We start from the raw sequence: 21,352 nt of genomic DNA, 5'->3' as shown, positions 1-21,352 counted from the left end.
ATAACGTATACCCTTACCTTTCTTTTAAGCATTTGTCTTTGTTACAGATTTTTTTAAATGACAGAAATTTTCTGTTATGTGGAAGGTAAATCTGCCCCACCCCACTCTCAAACTATACTAATAGTCAGTGCACACTAGATCAATTGAAATTAAATGTCATCTGTTCCAACTAAATAACAATTCATTTTCCAAAAATGTGGATGTATAAAGTTTAGTAGTTCCCTCTACTGGACAATTCTAAATATGTTTAAATGTGTTAGCTTTTGCATTAAATATTTGTCAAAAGATTTAAACTACATTTAGCTACATTTATTTTTTTAACTACATTTTATGTATAGTGTTTTTAACTTTGTATAAGTGTTTGATGATTTATTTAATATTAGAAATATATATATATAATTTGTTTGATATTTCATTGGAGATCATTTAACTACATGATAATTCACGAATTAATAGAAATGGCCAAAACTACAGTAGTGGTCATTAATAAGTAGTGTTGGGTTTTTTGTCCTAGAAAAATATGGTCTCTGTTTTCTGTCAAGGATATTTATTTTCCAATACCAGAATCAAGCAAAATATATTCACACTGAACTTTCTTTTATTTCATCATTGTGACCCAAATTTTAAACAAGAAATTACACTTATGGTTCAATCGTAGCTACATTGTAAAACAACAACATCAACAAAAACAGCCTTCTTGGAAAAAGATCAAGATAGAGATTAAGATAGATATTAATCGGCTGATGCAATTACAGAAGGCGTGAAGATTAAAGGTAAGACTCAGCTACTGAAAAAAAAATAAGAGCCTAACTATTTAATTTAATTTAATTTAATTTATTAGATTTGTATGCCGCCCCTCTCCGGAGACTTGGAGCGGCTCACAACAATCACAACAATATACAAATGCAATATTTAAAAAGAAAACAAAAACATTTTTTAAAATGCATCTTTAAGAACCATACAATACAATCATACCATTCATAAAAGCTATATGTGCTCAGGGGTATCTCAGTTAGCCCATGCCTGGTGACAAAGGTAGGTCTTGAGTAACTTGCGAAAGACAAGGAGGGTGGGGGCCGTTCTAATCTCCAGGGGCAGTTGATTCCAGAGGGTCAGGGCCCACCACAGAGAAGGCTCTTCCCCTGGGGTCCGCCAGACGACATTGCTTAATCGACTGAACCCGGAGAAGATCAAGTCTGTGGGACCTTATCGGTCACTGGGATTTGTGTGGCAAAAGGTGGTTCTGAAGGTATTCTGGTCCGATGTCATGTAGGGCTTTATAGGTCATTACCAACATTTTGAATTGTGAGCGGAAACTGATTGGCAGCCAGTGCAGGCCGCAGAGTGTTGACGACACTAGGAAGTCTAACTATCTAAAGTCTAGAGCAGCGGAGGCAAACTCAAGGCCCATGGGCCAGATCCAGCCTGCAAGGTGCTTAGATCTGGCACAGGGGACCACCCATGTTGCCTCTGCCAGCAAAGACGGAGCTCGGGAGAACTGTGCGCTGCCCTCACAAGCTCCATTTTAAGCTGCCATGGCCTCCTGCAGTTCTCTGCCACATGCGGCCCACCCAAACTCTGTTTTCACTAGCAAAGGGCTGTAGGAGGATTCCCGGAGCACTGCCTGGGCCATCACAGGTGACCTGACATGGGTGATGTTGAGCTGGCCGTGCCCACTCTGCCTACGCCTCCCTCACACACTCCCTGAGGTCAGAGATGGGCTGCTAAGGTGGAAAAGTGACGTGCCCTTGGTGGTTCCCATGGCACACCTGCATGTCCATGCACATGCATGCCAGAAACCATAAGACCAGGTGACTGGTGTCCATGCGCACACTGGAAATTGGAAGCTCAGCTTCCCAGTCTGCCCATGCACGCTGGGGAACTGGTTTTCCAGTTTCCAGCACTCCTGCATATGCACATCAGGGAGCTTCTCTTCCCTTTGCTGGTGCTCCCACACATACACACATGTGCTCCTGTTTTGGCAATTGGTGCTGAAAAGATTCACCAACACTGCCATGGGATGTTAATGGGGTTACAGAAGACAACACATAAAGTCAACTCAAGGCAACTCAGATAAGTAGCCCTCATATACCAAGTAGTGCAACATATTATTATTATTATTATTATTATTATTATTATTATTATTATTATTATTATTATCATCATCATTATTTATTGGATTTGTATGCCACCCCTGTCCGCAGACTCGGGGCGGCTAACAACAGCAGTAAAACAGTACAACAAAATCCAATACTAAAAAACAGTTAAAAACCCATTATATAAAAAACCAGTCATACATACAAACATACCATGCATAGAATTGTAAAGGCCTAGGGGGAAAGTGTATCTTAGTTCCCCCATGCCTGGCGGCAAAGGTGGGTTTTAAGCAGCTTACGAAAGGCAAGTAGGGTGGGGGCAATTCTAATCTCTGGGGGGAGTTGGTTCCAGAGGGTCGGGGCCGCCACAGAGAAGGCTCTTCCTCTGGGTCCCGCCAAGCGACATTGTTTGGTTGACGGGACCCAAGTTGATGCATGTTACTGCTGATGCCAGATGACAGTAGCAATAGCACTTAGACCAGGGGTGGGGAATTAATTTTGCCATGGGGCCGCATGAGAAATTGGGATGGTTTTAGAGGGCTGGACTAATATAATTAACCCAGTTCTACCCAATACTGTAAAGACCCAGACCCTGGCCTGACCTAAACACCCAGACCCACTCCACAGACACCTAATTGTTTGCTTTATGGCAACACGGTGCACCACGGTCACTGCGCTGGAGTGTTTGCATGGTTTCTGTGCTTGGCCACTCTCGGTAGGAGGTCGGAGTCTGCTCCAGTGCGAGGATGAAATTTGTCTGCCAAGACTCTTACTGTTCCTGCTTTCCTAATGATTCATCAGGAAAGCAGGAACCGGAGGAGTCCTGGCAGACACGGTGAGCTCTTTCATCCTCGCACTGGAGCAGAACCCAACCTCCGCGGACCGGTCACAGATAGCGGGCGGGCCAGTCACAGACAGCAGGAAGGCCGAATGCGGACCGCAGACCGCCCCTTGCCCAGGTCTGACGTAGACTATATACTGCTTCATAGTGCTTTACAACCCTCTCTAAATGGTTTATAGAGTCAGCATATTTCCCCCAACAATCTGGGCCCTCATTTTACCAACCTCGGAATGGAAGGTTGAGTCAATCTTGAGCCTGGTGAGATTTGATCTGTCAAACTGCTGGCAGCTGGTGATCAGCAAAAGTACCCTGCTGTACTGCACTATAACCACTATGCCACCACAGCTCATATGACAATCCCAAGAGCGGGATATGGGTACAAGTTCAGGAGTGGAACCTACTATTCAGCCACTTTTTCCATATGGATGATACCAAACTGTATGCTAAGAATAAACTTGCTGATCTACTTGTCATTAATCTACAGTGAGGACTTTAGGGTGTCATTCAGACTGGAGAAGCCGGTATGACAGTCAAGTGTAGCTGGATGTCAATCAAGTGAGAGAAAATAGTTATGATTGATGAACTAGACAATATTAGGCAATACAGCAGACACGTACAGCAGGTACAAATATCTTAATATCCCATAGTCACACAAGAACCATAATGAGGAGACAAGGAAAACAACATCATCCAAATATCAGCAACAGATAAGGCAGGTCGTGAAGAGACAAATCTATGGGGAAACAAGATCCATGTCATCAACATGTTCTTAAACTGACAGTAATCAGACGTTCTGCCCATGAAGTGAGCTGGCCAAAAAAGGATATTGAAGCTGCCAATGTGAAGATCTGAAGCTCCTCACAATATTTATGTATGTATGTATGTATGTATGTATGTATGTATGTATGTATGTACCGTGTTTCTCCGATAGTAAGGCAGTGTCTTACTATCTTTTTACCCCCAAAAGCCCCACTGTGTCTTACTTTGTGGGTATGTGTTATATTGTCCCGGGCACAGGGGCCGGCTCGTCTTCGGGCTTCGGCCCGGGCTTCGGCCTCTTCTCCTCCGGGCGGGCGGCGTTAGGCGGCGTTGCGCGGCAGGCGCGGCTGCCCGTCGGGCCCGGCCTCCATCCCTCCTGCGCCGTGGCGGGGCCGGTCCGCGATGCGCATCCTGGGGGCGCCTGGCTGGCCGGCTCCGGAGGCTGCGGCTCCTCCCGCTGCTGCCCAACGCCGAGGATGCCCCGCACCCAGCCCAGCTACGGCAGCAGGCAGGCAGGCAGCCCCAGGCGCAGCGGGGAGAGCAAAGGCGGCGGCGGGAGTAGCGGGCACCTCCCTCGCTTTTAGTACCGTGTTTCCCCGAAAGTAAGACATATGTCTTACTTTCGGGGTATGGCTTATATTAGCCGACCCCCCTGAAATCCCCCATATGTCATACAATCGGGGGGGTCTTACTATCGGGGAAACACGGTATGTATGTATGTATGTATGGTAATGACCTTTAAAGCCCTACATGGCATTGGACCAGATTATCTCAGGGACCGCCTTCTGCCGCACGAATCCTAACGACCAGTTAGGTCCCACAGAGTTGGCCTTCTCCGGGTCCCGTCAACCAAACAATGTTGTTTGGCGGGCCCCAGGAGAAGAGCCTTCTCTGTGGCGGCCCCGGCCTCTGGAACCAACTCTCCCAGGAGATTAGAACGGCCCCCACCCTCCCTGTCTTTCGCAAGTTACTCAAGACCCACTTGTATCACCAGGCATGGGGGAACTAAGACATCTCCCCCAGGCTTTTTATATTTCATGTTTGGTATGTATGTGCTGCATGGTTTTTAATTGTTGGGGTTTTTATATATTTTTTATTATTAGATTTGTCCCATTGTTACACTGTTTCTTATTACTGTTGTGAGCCGCCCCGAGTCTTCGGAGAGGGGCAGCATACAAATCTAATAAATAATAACAATAAAATAATAATAATAATTGATTGATTGATTGATTGATTGATTGGATTCCTCTCCGAGGACTCGGGGCGGCTCACAACATATATAAGAAAACATAATAGTACATCTACATCCAATTAATATAATTTAAAAACCCTAAAAATCCTAATATAGAAACATAGAAACATAGAAGTCTGACGGCAGAAAAAGACCTCATGGTCCATCTAGTCTGCCCTTATACTATTTTCTGTATTTTATCTTAGGATGGATATATGTTTATCCCAGGCATGTTTAAATTCAGTTACTGTGGATTTATCTACCACATCTGCTGGAAGTTTGTTCCAAGGATCTACTACTCTTTCAGTAAAATAATATTTTCTCATGTTGCTTTTGATCTTTCCCCCAACTAACTTCAGATTGTGTCCCCTTGTCCTTGTGTTCACTTTCCTATTAAAAACACTTCCCTCCTGGACCTTATTTAACCCTTTAATATATTTAAATGTTTCGATCATGTTCCCCCTTTTCCTTCTGTCCTCCAGACTATACAGATTGAGTTCATTAAGTCTTTCCTGATACGTTTTATGCTTAAGACCTTCCACCATTCTTGTAGCCCGTCTTTGGACCCGTTCAATTTTGTCAATATCTTTTTGTAGGTGAGGTCTCCAGAACTGAACACAGTATTCCAAATGTGGTCTCACCAGCATTCTATATAGTGGGATCATAATCTCCCTCTTCCTGCTTGTTATACCTCTAGCTATGCAGCCAAGCATCCTACTTGCTTTCCCTACCGCCTGACTGCACTGTTCACCCATTTTGAGACTGTCAGAAATCACTACCCCTAAATCCTTTTCTTTTTCAGTATTTGCCAACACTGAACTGCCAATACAATACTCAGATTGAGGATTCCTTTCCCCCAAGTGCATTATTTTACATTTGGAAACATTAAACTGCAGTTTCCATTGCTTAGACCATTTATCTAGTAAAGCTAAATCATTTACCATATTACAGACGCCTCCAGGAATATCAACCCTATTGCACACTTTAGAGTCATCGGCAAATAGGCAAACCTTCCCTACCAAACCTTCCCCTATGTCACTCACAAATATATTAAAAAGAATAGGACCCAGAACTGATCCTTGTGGCACACCGCTTGTAACCTGACTCTGCTCAGAATACTCGCCATTAACAATAACTCTCTGATGTCTACGCTTCAGCCAGCTGCAAATCCATTGAACTATCCAGGGATTAAGTCCAATCTTCACTAATTTATCTATCAGCTCTTTATGTGGAACCGTATCAAAGGCTTTGCTGAAGTCCAGGTAGGCAATATCCACGGCACCACCTTCATCCAACACCTTTGTGACATAGTCAAAGAAATCAATGAGATTAGTCTCATTGATATAATTTAAAACATTTATTATGATTCACTATACCGAAGTTTCCACTCAGTATACCAAGATTTCCACTCAAATTCAACACATAGCTGAGGTGGCAGACATTTGAAAATCTTATCAGTGGCTGGAAAGGCCTGGATTAAAAGACAGCATTGGGACATTGATCATAGCAGCATAGGAACAGGCACTAAGCACCAGGTCCATAGAAGCAAAGGTCTACCACAAAGAAATAAGAACTAAGGTGTAGACTATGCAGAGGAGACAAACAAACCAACACATAGAAGTAGGGTATAAGATACAGGCAGGAACAGTATATACTGAATGGCACAATCTAAGTAGTCGTCATCGGATCAGAATATCTCCAGGACTGCCTTCTGCCGCATGAATCCCAGCAACCGGTTAGGTCCCACAGAGTTGGCCTTCTCCGGGTCCCTTCGACAAAACAATGTCGTCTGGCGGGACCCAGGGGAAGAGCCTTCTCTGTGGCGGCCCCAGCCCTCTGGAATCAACTCCCCCCAGAGATTAGAACTGCCCCGACCCTCCTTGCCTTCCGCAAACTTCTCAAAACCCACTTCTGTCATCAGGCATGGGGAAATTGATTCACCTGGGCTGTTCCGCTTTATGTTTGGTTTGTATGAGATGTATGATTGTTTTTTATATTAAGGGTCTTAAATCTGTTTTTAATTTTTGGATTTGTATTGTTACCTGTTGTAAGCCGCTCCGAGTCTCCGGAGAGGGGCAGCATACAAATCTAATTAATAATAATAATAATAATAATAATAATAATAATAATAATAATAATTGTGTACAGGAAAATGTGCACAGTATATGACCAGTGATGATGAACCTTGAGTGCCAAAAGGGAGTGTGTGCGCATGATAACGGGTGCATGCATGCCCACACCCATAATGCAATGCTCTCCCCCATGCTTGCACACAACCCTTGCACTGCCCAACGCGCATGCGCACACACAAAACCACTGCCCACTCATGAAAACAGGTGAAAAGAAGGCTGAAAATCAGCTGACCAGCATGCACATGCGTGCTGGAATTGACATAGGGCAATTCCTTGCGTGTACTCAGATATGGCTCCAGGTGCTACCTGTGACATATACATGTGCCATAGGTCCTCCGTCACTGAACTAGACCCTCCCAAGTCTGGATGGGAGATTCCACCCAAGGTCATGTAAAATAACAGGACTCAGATCTTGTGACACTTCTAGATCCAGATAGACAGGCAAGTACTAGCCAAAGAACCAGCGTCATGACTGAAGATGAGGACCAGAAGACAAAGCTGGGGATAGATGTAGCAATGCCAAGTGACAGTAACATCAGGAAAGAAGAGCATGAAAAGCTGGATAAATACCAGAGCCTAAACTAGGAATTAGTGAGGAACCCAAATGGTAGTAGGAGAAAAATGGTCCTAATAGTGGTAGGGTTGTCTCAGGGTTGTCTAGGAAAATGAGTCCAATAGATTCCAAGAACAACATCAGTACTGCAGTGAAGGGCTGCAAAAAGTTTTACATTATACATTATCTACTATATAAAGAGTATGTAAACACACACACACACAGCTCTTCTAAAATTATGCACATTCAACCTCATTTACTGCAATAGGAAAAACATACCCAGAACCCAAAAGGGAAAAAAAGAAAACAAAAATCAATTTTTTTCTACCGGTTCTGCATACCTGACCGTATTCGTAGGAGGCCATCACTGCAGTACTCCCTGACCAGAATAAGAGGTCAGTAAGAGGTGTACATAAGTGCACCAGCATGCCTGCCAGCCCTTTACTAAGGTTTCCCTCTAATTAGTACCCATACCATGTATATAAACAGTGTTATATCTATGTATATTATCAAAATACTTAACAAATATAGATAGATAGATAGATAGATAGATAGATAGATAGATAGATAGATAGATAGATAGACAGACAGACAGACAGACAGACAGACAGACAGACAGACAGACAGACAGACAGATAGACAGATAGACAGATAGACAGACAGACAGATAGACAGACAGATAGACAGATAGACAAATAAACAAGTAAACAAATAGTACAGTATTAGAAATAGCTAAAATATTGTGCAGAACCGTTAAACTCCCAGGTCTGTAGTACAGGACCCGAGCTTGAAGTACATACATACTAGGAGTGAGAAGGATTTTATTTTTCCTTTTTAAATGTATTTCTGTATTAATTTTTTGTGTTATTCATATGTATTTGATATAATCTTTAATAAGCAACCATCATAATTTTTTTGCTTTTAAACCACTTGGGTCACTGTTAGAGAATTACGCTGTGAATTTCTACAGAACTACAGCTGCAAGAAAATATCCATTTCAGCCAGGAGCAAAATTCACAGTGTTCTAAGAATCTGTTTCTTGAAATAGTATTAGCATGATGAATTTGACTTTTCCACAAAGTCATTCATACTTAATTGAAAAACCAGCAGAATCTTGACACACCCTCATTGGGTGCACAACGAGTATCTTCCCAGGTGATGGATGTGGTAAGGTTCTTCCCCAGCAGTTAACTTGTGTGCAACTTGTCTATCTTAATGCAAGCAAGAAGTGGGTGTCTATGATTCAATCGTGCAGCCTCCACAAATTCTAGTCCTTGGAAACCTTCCACAACAAGATATTTTGTCATAATCAAAAAACCAGCTGTTCTTTGACAGGAAATCGTATGAAAAAACCCCAAACAAAAATACCAGTTCTACCACATAGCATTTATTGGTTCCATGGCTCCATGCTAAGTACCTTCACATTGAAGTTTCTCAAGAAAAAAAGGATGAATTATAGTAATTTCAAACCAGTTTAAATATCTAACACTACAAATTGCAAGAAGTAATGGTTTTATAATATAATAAGGTATAATAATTAATACACTCTAATAATACCATTGAGCTACCGTAATGAAAATTTATACCATTGCAATCCTATGTCCATATGACAACCACAAGACAGATATTGTTCAAAACACATTGTCTCTATTTATTTGTTCTGCCTAACAACAAAGCACAGAAAGATGCAAACAGGGATATCCTCCCTTATGATCATTTCTGATCTGTTATACTTCGGAAAATATTTAGGGTGTTAGAATTGCAATTTTCAATTGTATTAGTCATATTCGCCCTGTTCATTTACTGCTTTTATTACATCTCGTTTTTTGTGAATCTTGGGTTTAAGCAGTTCTCGGCCACCCAGAGTTTTTGACTGAAGTGCATACTGATTTTAGTAAATAAAATAAAACACTTCAAAATGGTGGAAGTGAATTTTATAGTGAATGTATAAGTGCAATGAGCAAAAAAGGAAAACGTGAGGAATAGGAAAAGAGTTGTTGCGAAAATAATAGTAAGATAAAAGAAGTACTGGCATTTGTGAGTTTGGTTTCCTAATCTTGGAAGGCTGACATTTCTCTTAAAAAGTGTGCTATTTGTCTTATCTAGATATTTTATTTATTTATTTATCTGAATATTTTTAAAGACAAAAAATTGGCTGAAATCCTCATCTAACTTGTTCATAGCAAATAAACAGAAATATTTGAATACATAATAATCAATCAGACAATTATGGAAATCAGAAACAAAAAGGATGTAAGAAGTAGTTAATTTGAAGTTTTAAACTTAGGCTCTGCTATTAAACTATCCTAGAACGATAATCAATATACTAGCTCCTTACATATAATATATTGTTTTATCATTGTTATGTTGCTGGCATTATGGAATCAGAGAGTTAGAATAAGCCATTTAGGCCACTGGGTCTATTAAAGCATTGCAGGCAACAGCTCTATCAATTCTCCAGCAACAGCTCTAAGAAAGGGAAGACTCTATAATGAGATCTATCGTCAAATTACTCTTAATCTTAGGAAGCTTTTATTCTATTCAGCTTAAGAACATTATCTATATTCTTTTTTCTGGGGCAATGAAAAGCAACCAGAAAGAACACTACTCAGAATGGAGCCTGACCAAGTACTCCTTGTACTCTTTCCCATGAATTGGCAAATGCTTAACATTGCATTTCTCTTTTTACCAGCCATGTCACACTCTTCATTCATATTAATCATACAGGTGCATTTATATTTTTAATAGAATACCTCTTCTTAAATTTAAAAAAAAAATTCCTTTCTCTTACGTATGTACTACATGCTGAAAGGGGCGTGCATAAGCACACCATTGTGCCTACCATCCAGTGAAGGGCTACCAAAAATTTTACTACCACACTGTGGGCGTGGCTTATGCATTTTCTTTCAACATCTTTCAGTGCAAATTGGGTGTGCTGGGGTGGAGTTCCATTTTCGCTACCCCACTGCGTTCCCCCCCCATCCCACCCCTGCTACTGTCCCGGTCCTATTGTCTTCTATCATTACTTTTCATCATTACTTTTCTAATGTTTTATTTATACAAACTACCATACTATAATTGTTTGACAAATATATAAATAAATTAAGTAAATAAATATTTTTTGTGAGGATTTTGAATTTTGCTTCCGCATTAGCTGCTTCTACCCAGTTTTTAGTCGTTTGTAAGTTTGATAAACATTGCTTCGACTTATCAAGCATTATGAAAAATGAAAAACCAAACAACGTAATATTAGCGTGTCAAGTGTTAAAAACATACCAATTTGCTTGATGCCCTAAACTGCATTACGCCGTGGCGATTGTGGAAAGACTTTTTGACCAAACAGCATTTAGTTCCATGTGACCATCGTGCCAGCGATCCTTTTCCTGTCCTGTGCTGCAATAGACCATAACGTTGAAAGTATTTCATTCTCCAGTTTCTACTGCTGATAATCTGATGTTTCCATTGATCTACTGCTACTGATATCCTAGTTGGTGCCGCTTTGAAAGCTGCTTCCATTTGTGAGCCAAGCTCTATGGCTCCCGACAGAGTCAGTGAATTTATTTGGGTAAAGAGAGTCTCCCTAATTCTCCAGTCTCTTGCTCTCTCGATTAGCTGGTCAAGCACAAGCTCATCCTGCAAAGGTCCAAAGTCGCAGAGTAGGGCCAACTGCCACAAAGCAGAAGCAAAACTCACAAAGGTTTCCCCAGGGAGCTGTGCACGTTGACAAAAGCGGAGCCTCTGGATCCTCTTGAAAACATTTGGCCTGAATTCAAAGCCTTTCTGAAACTCATTGACAGCATCACAGCATGTAATTGATCCCAGCTTTGTAGCCATCTTCTTATTTCCCCAACCAAGCTGGTGGGGACAATAATTCTCCATGTTCTCCAATTCTAAAGTTCAGTTGCTTGTATTCCTAGGGGAGGGAATCCAATTGAAGAAGGAAGGCATATGAATCCACCATCCTCCAAAGCCACACTATAGCATAAGTGGCAGTAAACATCTTACTTTCCCAATGAACAGAGCAGGTTTAGTCAGCAAATTTAAATTGAGACATTTCTCCATTGAAACACCTGACCTGTAATTTGTCACTTGAGATCTCCACCCTTTAATGCATTTATTCCTGAACATGGCACAGCATCAAGGATGTCAGAGTTAGAAGAAATTAAAATTCTTTAAACAAAAAGCAGAGGGGAAGGGTGTCATTGCCCACTGTATAAAATAGTCCGGGGGGGGTCAAAAATGTATACAGTAATACCTCATGATACAAACTTAATTGGTGCAAGGAGGAGGTTCGTATGACGAAAGGTTCGTAAGACGAAACATTGTTTCCCATAGGAAACAATGTAAAGTCTATTAATCCGTGCAACCCAAAAAAACGGCTTTCGGGGTTCGGGGAGGTGCTGGGAAGCCCCCCAGGCCGGCTGCGACCTTTTAAAACAGCCGCGCCGCTTCCCAGCTGTCTCCTGAAGCTGAACGCCAAAGCCGAACTTCCGCGTTCGGCTTCGGGAGACAGCTGGGAAGCGGCGCGGCTGTTTTAAAAGGTGACAGCCGGGCTGGGGGGCTTCCCAGCAACCTCCCGAACCGAACCCGGGGTTCAGAAAAATTTTGCCTCTTCTTACGAACTTTGTTCGAGTTACGAACCGGCGTTCGGGAGGCTTCTGGGAAGCCCCGCCGCCCGGCTGTCACCTTTTAAAACAGCCGCGCGGCTTCCCAGCAGTCTCCAAACACCGGTTCGTAACTCGAAAAAAGTTCGTAAGAAGAGGCAAAATTTTTCTGAACCCCGGGTTCGTATCACGAGTTGTTCGTAAGACGAGGGGTTCGTATCTTGAGGTACCACTGTATATCACAATGCAATCAAACCCTTCCCCTATTTTTTTTACATTAAAAGAAGTGCAAATTTTACAATTGCCAGTTTTGCATGAATTCCAAATAGTTTAAACTGTATACCCACCCACCCCTTTGGGGAGAGGCATAGTAAATCAAAACTTAAAACAAAAATAAATTATAAATAATAATAATTATAATAATATTTATAAATAATAATAATTATAAATTATTGTTTGTCGACCAAACAATGTCGTTTGGCGGACCCCAGGGGAAGAGCCTTCTCTGTGGCAGCCCCGGCCCTCTGGAATCAACTCCCCCCAGAGACCAGAACGGCCCCCACCCTCCCTGTCTTTCGCAAATTACTCAAGACCCACCTTTATTGCCAGACATGGGAGAACTGAGACATCCTCCCCCAGGCTTTTATATTTTATGTTTGGTATGTATGTGTTGTATGGTTTTAATTGCTGGGGTTTTATATATGTTTTATTTTTAATATTAGATTTGTTTCACTGTTATATTTTTTCTATTATTGTTGTGAGCCACCCCGAGTCTTCAGAGAGGGACGGCATACAAATCTAATAAATAATAATAATAATAATAATAATAATAATAATAATAATAATAATAATAATAATGTAAAATCCACATGGTAAAGAATCAAATGTTGTTAAACCTGGACCAAACATCACATTTTAAATCATCTGAATAAGGAAAGTTGTTGTTGTTGTTAGTTGCAAAGTCACATCTGACCCATCACAACTCCATGTACAAGGTTCCTCCAGGCCTTCCTGTCCTCTACCATCCTCTGGAGTCCATTTAAGCTCACAACTACTGCTTCAGTGACTCCATCCAGCCACCTCGTTGTCTGTCATCCTCTTCTTCTTTTGCCCTCAATCTTTCCCAGCATTAGGCTCTTCTCCAGTGAGTCCTTCCTTCTCATTTGGTGGCCAAAATCTTGGAGTTTTATCTTCAGATCTGTCCCTGTAAAGAGCAATCAGGGTTGATCTCCTCTTGGACTGACTCGTTTGATCACCTTGCAGTCCAAGGGCTTCACAGGAGTCTTATCCAACATCATAGTTCAAAGGCCTTAATTCTTTGGCGCTCAGACTTTCTTATGGTCCAACTTTCACGGCCATACATTGCAACTAGGAAAACCGCCTTGACTATATGCGCTATAATTGGCAGGGTGATGTCTCTGCTTTTTAATATGTCTAGATGTCTAGATTTTCCATAGCTTTTCTGCCCAGGAGCAAGCATTTTACTTTCTTGGCTGTAATCCCCATCTGCGGTGATCTTGGAGCCCTGGAAATTAAAATATGTCACTACCTCCTTTTCTTCCCTGTCTATTTACTAGCAATAGTGATGGCTAGGTACCATGATCTTAGTTTTCTTAATGTTGAGTTTTAAGCCAACTTTTGCACTCTCCTTCTTCACCCACATCAAGATGCTCTTTAGTTCTTCTTCACTTTCTGCCATTAGAGTGGTATCATCTGCGGGTCCCGTCGACTAAACAATGTCGTTTGGCGGGACCCAGGGGAAGAGCCTTCTCTGTGGTGGCCCCGGCCCTCTGGAACCAACTCCCCCCAGAGATTAGAATTGCCCCCATCCTCCTCGCCTTTCGTAAGCTCCTTAAAACCCACCTCTGCCGTCAGGCATGGGGGAATTGAGATATTCTTTCTCCCTAGGCCTCTACAATTTATGCATGGTATGTTTGTATGTATGTTTGGTTTTATAAATAAGGGTTTTTTAGTTGTTTTAGTATTGGATTGTTACATGCTGTTTTTATCACTGTTGTTAGCCGCGCCGAGTCCACAGAGAGGGGCGGCATACAAATCCAATAAATAAATAAATATTTGAGATTGTTAACATTTCTCCCTGCAATCTTAATTCCAACTTTTGATTCATCTAGCCCCACCTTTATCATGATGTGCTCTACATATAAGTTAAGTAGGCAGGGCAACAGTATACAGCCTTGCTGGACTTGAACCAATCAGTGATTCCATGTCCAATTCTCACTGTTGCTTCTTGACCTACATATAAGTTTCTCTAGAGACAAATAAGATGGCCTGGTACTCTCATTTTTTTAAGAACTTGCCACAATTTGTTGTGATCCACATAATCAAAGGCTTTAGCATAGTCAATGAAGCAGAAGTAGATGTTTTTCTAGAACTCCCTAGCTTTCTCTGTGATCCAGTGTATATTGACAATATGATCTCTAGTTCCTCTGCCTCTTCAAAATATCTGTACTTCAGGTAGTTCTCTATCCACATTTTGCTGGAGCCTAGCTTGTAGGATTTTAAGCATAATTTTACTAGCATGTGAATTTAATGAAATGGTTCGGTAGTTTGAACATTCTTTGGCATTGCCTTTCTTTGGAATTGGAATGTAAACTGACCTGTTCCAATCCTGTGGCCCTCGTTGAGTTTTCCAAATTTGCTGGCAAATTGAATGTAGCACTTTTACTGCATCATCTTTTAATAGCTCAGCTGGGATACTGTCACCTCCACTAGCTTTGTTGTTGCTCAGATTTCCTAAGGCCCATTTGACTTCACATCAAGACCAGTGATGGCAAACCTATGGCACAGGTGCTACAGGTGGCACACGGAGCCATATCTGCTGGCATACAGGCTGTTGTCCTAGCTCAGCTCCAATGTGCATGTGTGTGCCGGCCGGCTGATTTTGGTTGACACCGAGGCTCTGGGATGGTGTTTTTGGCTTCCAGAGAACCTCCGGGGGATAGGGGAGATGTTTTTACCCTTCTCCAGCTCCAAGAAAGCCTTTGGAGCTTGGAGAGGGTGAAACATGAGCCTCATCAGAAGCTGGGAAACAGGCCGTTTCCTGCCTCAAGAGGGCATCAAATTCTTGAATGGAACTTAGAACTTTCCCTGCACAGACTTGACAGATTCAAATAATTTTGCCCAGTTCTGTAGTTACAACTTCCTTATCAATCATTCCAATGTCCCTTAATAAAGAATTTGTGATTCTCTTCTATTCAAAACCTTTTTAGAGGTATATTATCATTCCCCAATCTCCCTCAGTACAATCCCCACATCTTTTCATTCAACAGTCCTTAAAAGTATGAATATTTAAAGTTTATTTATTTATTTATTTATTTATTTATTTATTTATTTATTACTTAGATTTGTATGCCGCCCCTCTCCGAAGACTCGGGGCGGCTCACAACATGTAGAAACAAATCATAAGCAATCAGACAAATTTAAAATATTTAAATATTTAAAAACCCCATATGCTAACAGACACACACACAGACATACCATGCATAAATTAAACGTGCCCAGGGGGAGATGTTTCAGTTCCCCCATGCCTGACGGCAAAGGTGGGTTTTAAGGAGTTTACGGAAGGCAGGGAGAGTAGGGGCAGTTCTAATCTCCAGAGGGCCGGTGCCGCCACAGAGAAGGCTCTTCCCCTGGGGCCCGCCAACCGACATTGTTTAGTTGACGGGACCCGGAGAAGGCCCACTCTGTGGGACCTAATCGGTCGCTGGGATTCGTGCGGCAGGAGGCGGTCTCGGAGATATTCTGTTCAAGTTTGTCATTCCTGATTCTCACAAATATGTGAAATTCATGCTTTAGAATCTGGGCCAGCTTTCAGCTACGACTGCAGTATCACCTCTCTCCATGAATGCTAATATCCTGTTCAGAATTCAGGGCAACATGTCTTTTACAATCACTCTACCACAAAAGTGGCCACATTCAAAAGGAACCTCTGCTTCCATCAATATGACAGCAGATCCTTAGCACTACTAAGATGCGAAATGATCATTGTCAGGGATCACGAGTGCCCAGGATTCCACATTAAACCATACATTATATGTCAGTAAAATATCCATATAATACTGTCATTATCATTTCATACAACTTTATCCAAAAAACAAAACAAATCCTTATGGAACTATTTGTTTCTGAGAGTTTCCTAGCATTCTTTGGGGAAAGGGGATGAGTTCTCTAAAGCAGTGTTTCCCAACCTTGGCAACTTGGAGATATTTGGACTTCAACTCCCAGAATCCCTCAGCCAGCGAATGCTGGCTGGGGAATTCTGGGAGTTGAAGTCCAAATATCTTCAAGTTGCCAAGGTTGGGAAACACTGCTCTAAAGTATCTGAAAAATAATTACACAAAATAATATAGCCTTTTCAGCCTTGATTACAATAGAGTTTGGATAGAACATAGGTCGTAGAAAAATACATAATGTTAGGAAGGTGCTATGTATTCAAGTGACACAAATGAATTTCGGAAACTGAAAATGCCAGAAAACCTGATTACTGTGGATCACATTGTAACAGAAGACAAAATTTTTGCTAATCTTTTTCTTATTTTTCTTATTTGCTTGGTATAAATTCTGACAATTTCAGTACTGAGCTGTGCAATTTTCAACTTATTATTTTGTACATATCCAAAAAAAAATGAACCACATCTTAATATTTTCAAATATTTTGCCATCAGATTACACTTCATCACAGGAAGTTTCAGTTGTATTTTATCAAAGCAAATTTGCCCATTTTGTGTGCAAAGTCTTCCAGTGTTTTAGCGAATGACTAAGGCGATAGCTATGACTGACATTTGAAGAGCAATACTAGAGATATTATTTTTTTTAAAAGCATATCACACAGTTTGTCTGGAGAAGTGATTTCCCAGTTAATTCTAAAGTCCCTTTTTTCCCTCCATAGTGATTCCTGCCAACAGAAAATGACAGGTATATCCAGGATTTTATGATGTAACTAGAGAAGAGTATGATTCAAAGCAATAGATAATTATATAGGTAGATAATTATATATGTAATTATTTTTGATTTACGGTCACAATTGAGCCCAACATTTCTGCTGCTGAGACATTTGTTAAGTGAATCTTGCCCCATTTACAATCTTTCTTGCCACAGTTGTTACATGAATTGTTCTGTTGAGCTCTCTGGTAGACGTCTCCCAAAAATTCACAGGTACAAATTTCAGACACACACACGTTTGAAAATTCAAAACAATGTTCTTTATAATGAAAAGTCATTTAAACCAAGCCCTCTTTTGGTATAGCAAAGAGCACTCATCTCCAAACAAACTGGTAATTTTGTTTCCTTATCAGTTCTGTGATACTTAGCTTGCAGCTGTGAGGCAATTCACAGTCCTTCTTCTTTCACAAAGTGAAACACACCTTGCCCTGGTTTAGTTTCAAAGCGGGGGGAAATCAGCACACAAAAGGTCAAAGTCAGTAAAGCAGTCATGAAACACAACGATCAGATAATCTTCCACAATGGCCAAACCCACAGGCTGCTATTTATAGCAGCCTCACTAATCACCACAGCCCCACCCAACCACAGGTGGCCTCATTTTCTTTGATAATAATCTCTCAGTTGTTGTTGCCTATGCATCGCTCTCCGCATGCGTGGCTGTATCATAAACTCTTGTTCTGAATCCAAGGAGGAGCTAGATAATTGATCTCCTTCTGAGCTGTCTGCCCCACTCTCCTCCTCCCTGTCACTCATGTCTTCTTGGTCAGAGGAGCCTTCATCATCAGATTCCACCGGGGGCAAAACAGGCCTGCAGCATGTGGATGTCTCCCCCACATCCACAGTCCTTGGGGCAGGAGCTGGGCCAGAGCTAACCACAACAATGAATCATTGTAGTTTTACAGATTAACAGAGTTGAAAGGGTGCTTAGAGGTTACCTAGTCCAACCCCCTGCTCAAATAGGAGACCCTACACCATTTCTGACAAATGGCAGTCCAATCTCTTTTTGAAATAGAATAGAACAGAAATCTTTATTGCCCAAGTGTGATTGGACACACAATGAATTTGTCTTTGGTGCATACGCTCTCAGTGTACATAAAGAAAATATACATTTGTCAGGAATCATGCAGTACAACACTTAATGATTGTCATGGGGGTCAAGTAAGCAATCAGGAAACAATCAACATTTCAGACAATCAATAAACAATCAATCAAAGTCTTAAGTGATGAAGCTTGCACAATTTCCGAGGACAAGCTGTTCCATTGGTTACTAAGTTAGTGACATGATTAATTAAGTGAATCTGGCTTTCCCATTGATTTTCAGAAGTTTGCAAATGGTGACCACAGGATCTGAGGACGTTGCAATCTTTATAAATATGAGTCAGTTGCCAAGCATCTAAATTTCAATATTTATCTCAATGTTTCCAATAATGTCAGCTTCTTTAATTTGGGAATCCTTTCTCTAAAGGGCCTCTTCAATTATAAAGGCAATATTTTCTTTATGAAGCTTCTGGCACAGTATTCTTGTAAAGCTGGATCTTAATATTTTCTGGCCATATTTATTAAGCTTTTTGAAAATGTAGGGGACCATTTCATTTTGGACCTTTCTATTCCATCTAGTAATGCCATTCCAAATGCAGTGCCATTCCAAATACAGAACAACATGAAAGTCTTTTGATCTACTTCATCATCACAAACACACTTTGGTACTGTATTATACATACAGTACACCCATCATTTCCATACAATTGGGATTTAAAAGCTGAAAATGCCCCTTGTTTATTATAACAACCCATTTGTACTGCATGCATGGGTGAGTCCCTTCCAAATATGCCTATGCTGGTTTTTTCTGCAAGATGTAACAACTGAATTGAGTTATGGATGTTGAAGTAGAGATGAGAAAGAGACCACTTGCTAGAGGGCAACAAAAAGTTAAGAGTTTGTGTAACTCTTTGCTCTGACTTAAGTTTTTTGCAGCCCTAAAATAAACTGCATAGCACCAAAATGAACTGCATATACAGTATTATGTTTGAATAAAATATTTTTTTAAAAAAATGGGATTGTATATTGTTTGCATTGTCCATATAGAATTCCAGGTCATTCATTCATTCATTCATTCATTCATTAATTCATTCATTCATTCATTCATTCATTCATTAGATTTGTATGCCGCCCCTGTCCGTACATTTGTAGCACACATACTGACTTCCTTAATTATTGCTCTGTTTCAGGGCTTTCCTGTTGTTGTTGTTTTTAATTTTATTGATTTTTCAAGACAAAACAAAGACGTACACAGAAACATACAACATAAAAAAAGGAGCCCATACTGCTCGTCTCTTTTCAGAAGTCAAAAAGTGGAAATAAAAATCCTATAGATCATGTTAAGAAAAGGAAGAACAAGCAAAGGTAAAAAAAAGAAAAGAAATATATACTGTATATGTTATTACTATTTAAAAGAATTTACATAGTTTTGTACCATCTAATAAACAATATAATATTTAAGATGATATTTTTTTATTGAGCCACTCGTAGAACGTATACCAAATTTTGTAATATTCCGATTTGTCTTGTCCCTTTAACCACCTTGTTATCATATCCATTTCAGCGCAGTCTTATTTATTTATTTTATTTATTATTTCTTCTTCTTTCCATTTTTGTGCATAGGCTATCCTGGCAGCCGTTAAGATATATATTAATAAATATTGGATTTCTTTTTTATATTTCTGAGTAGGGATTCCTAGTAAGAAAAATTCTGGTGTCTTTCCCACTTCCTGTTGAGTTATTTCTTTTAGCCACCTCTCAATTAGATTCCAATAGTATTTAGCTTTAGAGCAAGTCCACCATTGGTGGTAGTAGGTACCTATCTCTTTTTTTGCATTTCCAACAATTTGGTTGCAGGCTCAGATACACTTTAGAAAGTCTATTGGGTGGCAAATGCCATCTGTGGAACATCTTCATCTGGTTTTCTTTAAAGGCTGTAGAGTTTGTTATCCGCCAGTTATATGTCCATAGATTTTTCAATTTATCCATATCTATGGAATGCCCAATATTCCTGCACCAGCTGATCGTGCTATCTTTTAACATATTGCTTTCTATTTTATACCTAATCATGTAGTTACAAGTCTTACCTATCATATCTTTCTGGATTTTTCATGATTATTTTATCAAAATAATTATCTCAGGGACCGCCTTCTGCTGCACGAATCCCAGCGACCAGTTAGGTCCCACAGAGTGGATCTTCTCTGGGTCCTGTCAAGTAAAGAATGTCGCTTGGCGGGACCCATGGGAAGAGCCTTCTCTGTGGTGGCCCCGGCCCTCTGGAACCAACTCCCCCCAAAGATTAGAATTGCCCCCACCCTCCTTGCCTTTCGTAAGCTGCTTAAAACTCACCTCTGCCGTCAGGCATGGGGGAATTGAGACCCTCTTCCCCCTAGGCCTTTACAATTCTATGCATGGCATGTATGTATGTATGTATGTTGGGGTTTTTTTTATATTAATGGGCTTTTAATTATTTCTAACATCAGACTACTATTGTACACTGCTTTATTGTTGCTGTTAGCCCCCCCAAGTCTCCAGAGAGGGGCGGCATACAAATCCAATAAATAAATATATAAAAACAGATTTCTCTTTCTGAAAGATGTAGATTTTATCAGCTAAGAATCTTGCTTGGATCTGTGCATATGTCCATGTTAATGCAGAGAGGTCAGGGCAGAAACGGTAGAATTGGCATATGCATCCCTGCCTTCCTCCCTTTTTAAGATTTGAAAATGCATGAAGAGGCCTCACTATATGCAGCTTCTTTCAAAAACACCTGCCACATCCCAATAATTTCTTTGTAAATTAAAGGCTGCAAGATGTCTGTTTCACTGACTAAGAAGACAGTCTCCTGCATTCAGCCATACCTGAAGAACTGGAAAAGATTTAAGGAACACAAATATCTGTCTGTAGGAGTTAAGATTTCTAATCATTTTTTTCTGCCCATGTTAATTGTTCCGCATTCCTATGAACCAGTTCCCTTGATTCTGAATTTTTTTATTATTATTTTTAATTATTATTTTTGAAGGGAAAAATAATCAAGATGTAAATGGAATACTTTGGTTCATCTGTGCCAAGAGAATGTATTCGTTTGCTTGTTATGTGTGTTCTTTCTTTAAGATAATTCTTCCAAGAGTAGTTT

The sequence above is a fragment of the Erythrolamprus reginae genome, chromosome 5, assembly GCF_031021105.1.
Source record: "Erythrolamprus reginae isolate rEryReg1 chromosome 5, rEryReg1.hap1, whole genome shotgun sequence".
Taxonomy (NCBI): domain Eukaryota; kingdom Metazoa; phylum Chordata; class Lepidosauria; order Squamata; family Dipsadidae; genus Erythrolamprus; species Erythrolamprus reginae.
Note: the sequence above shows the minus strand (reverse complement) of the source record.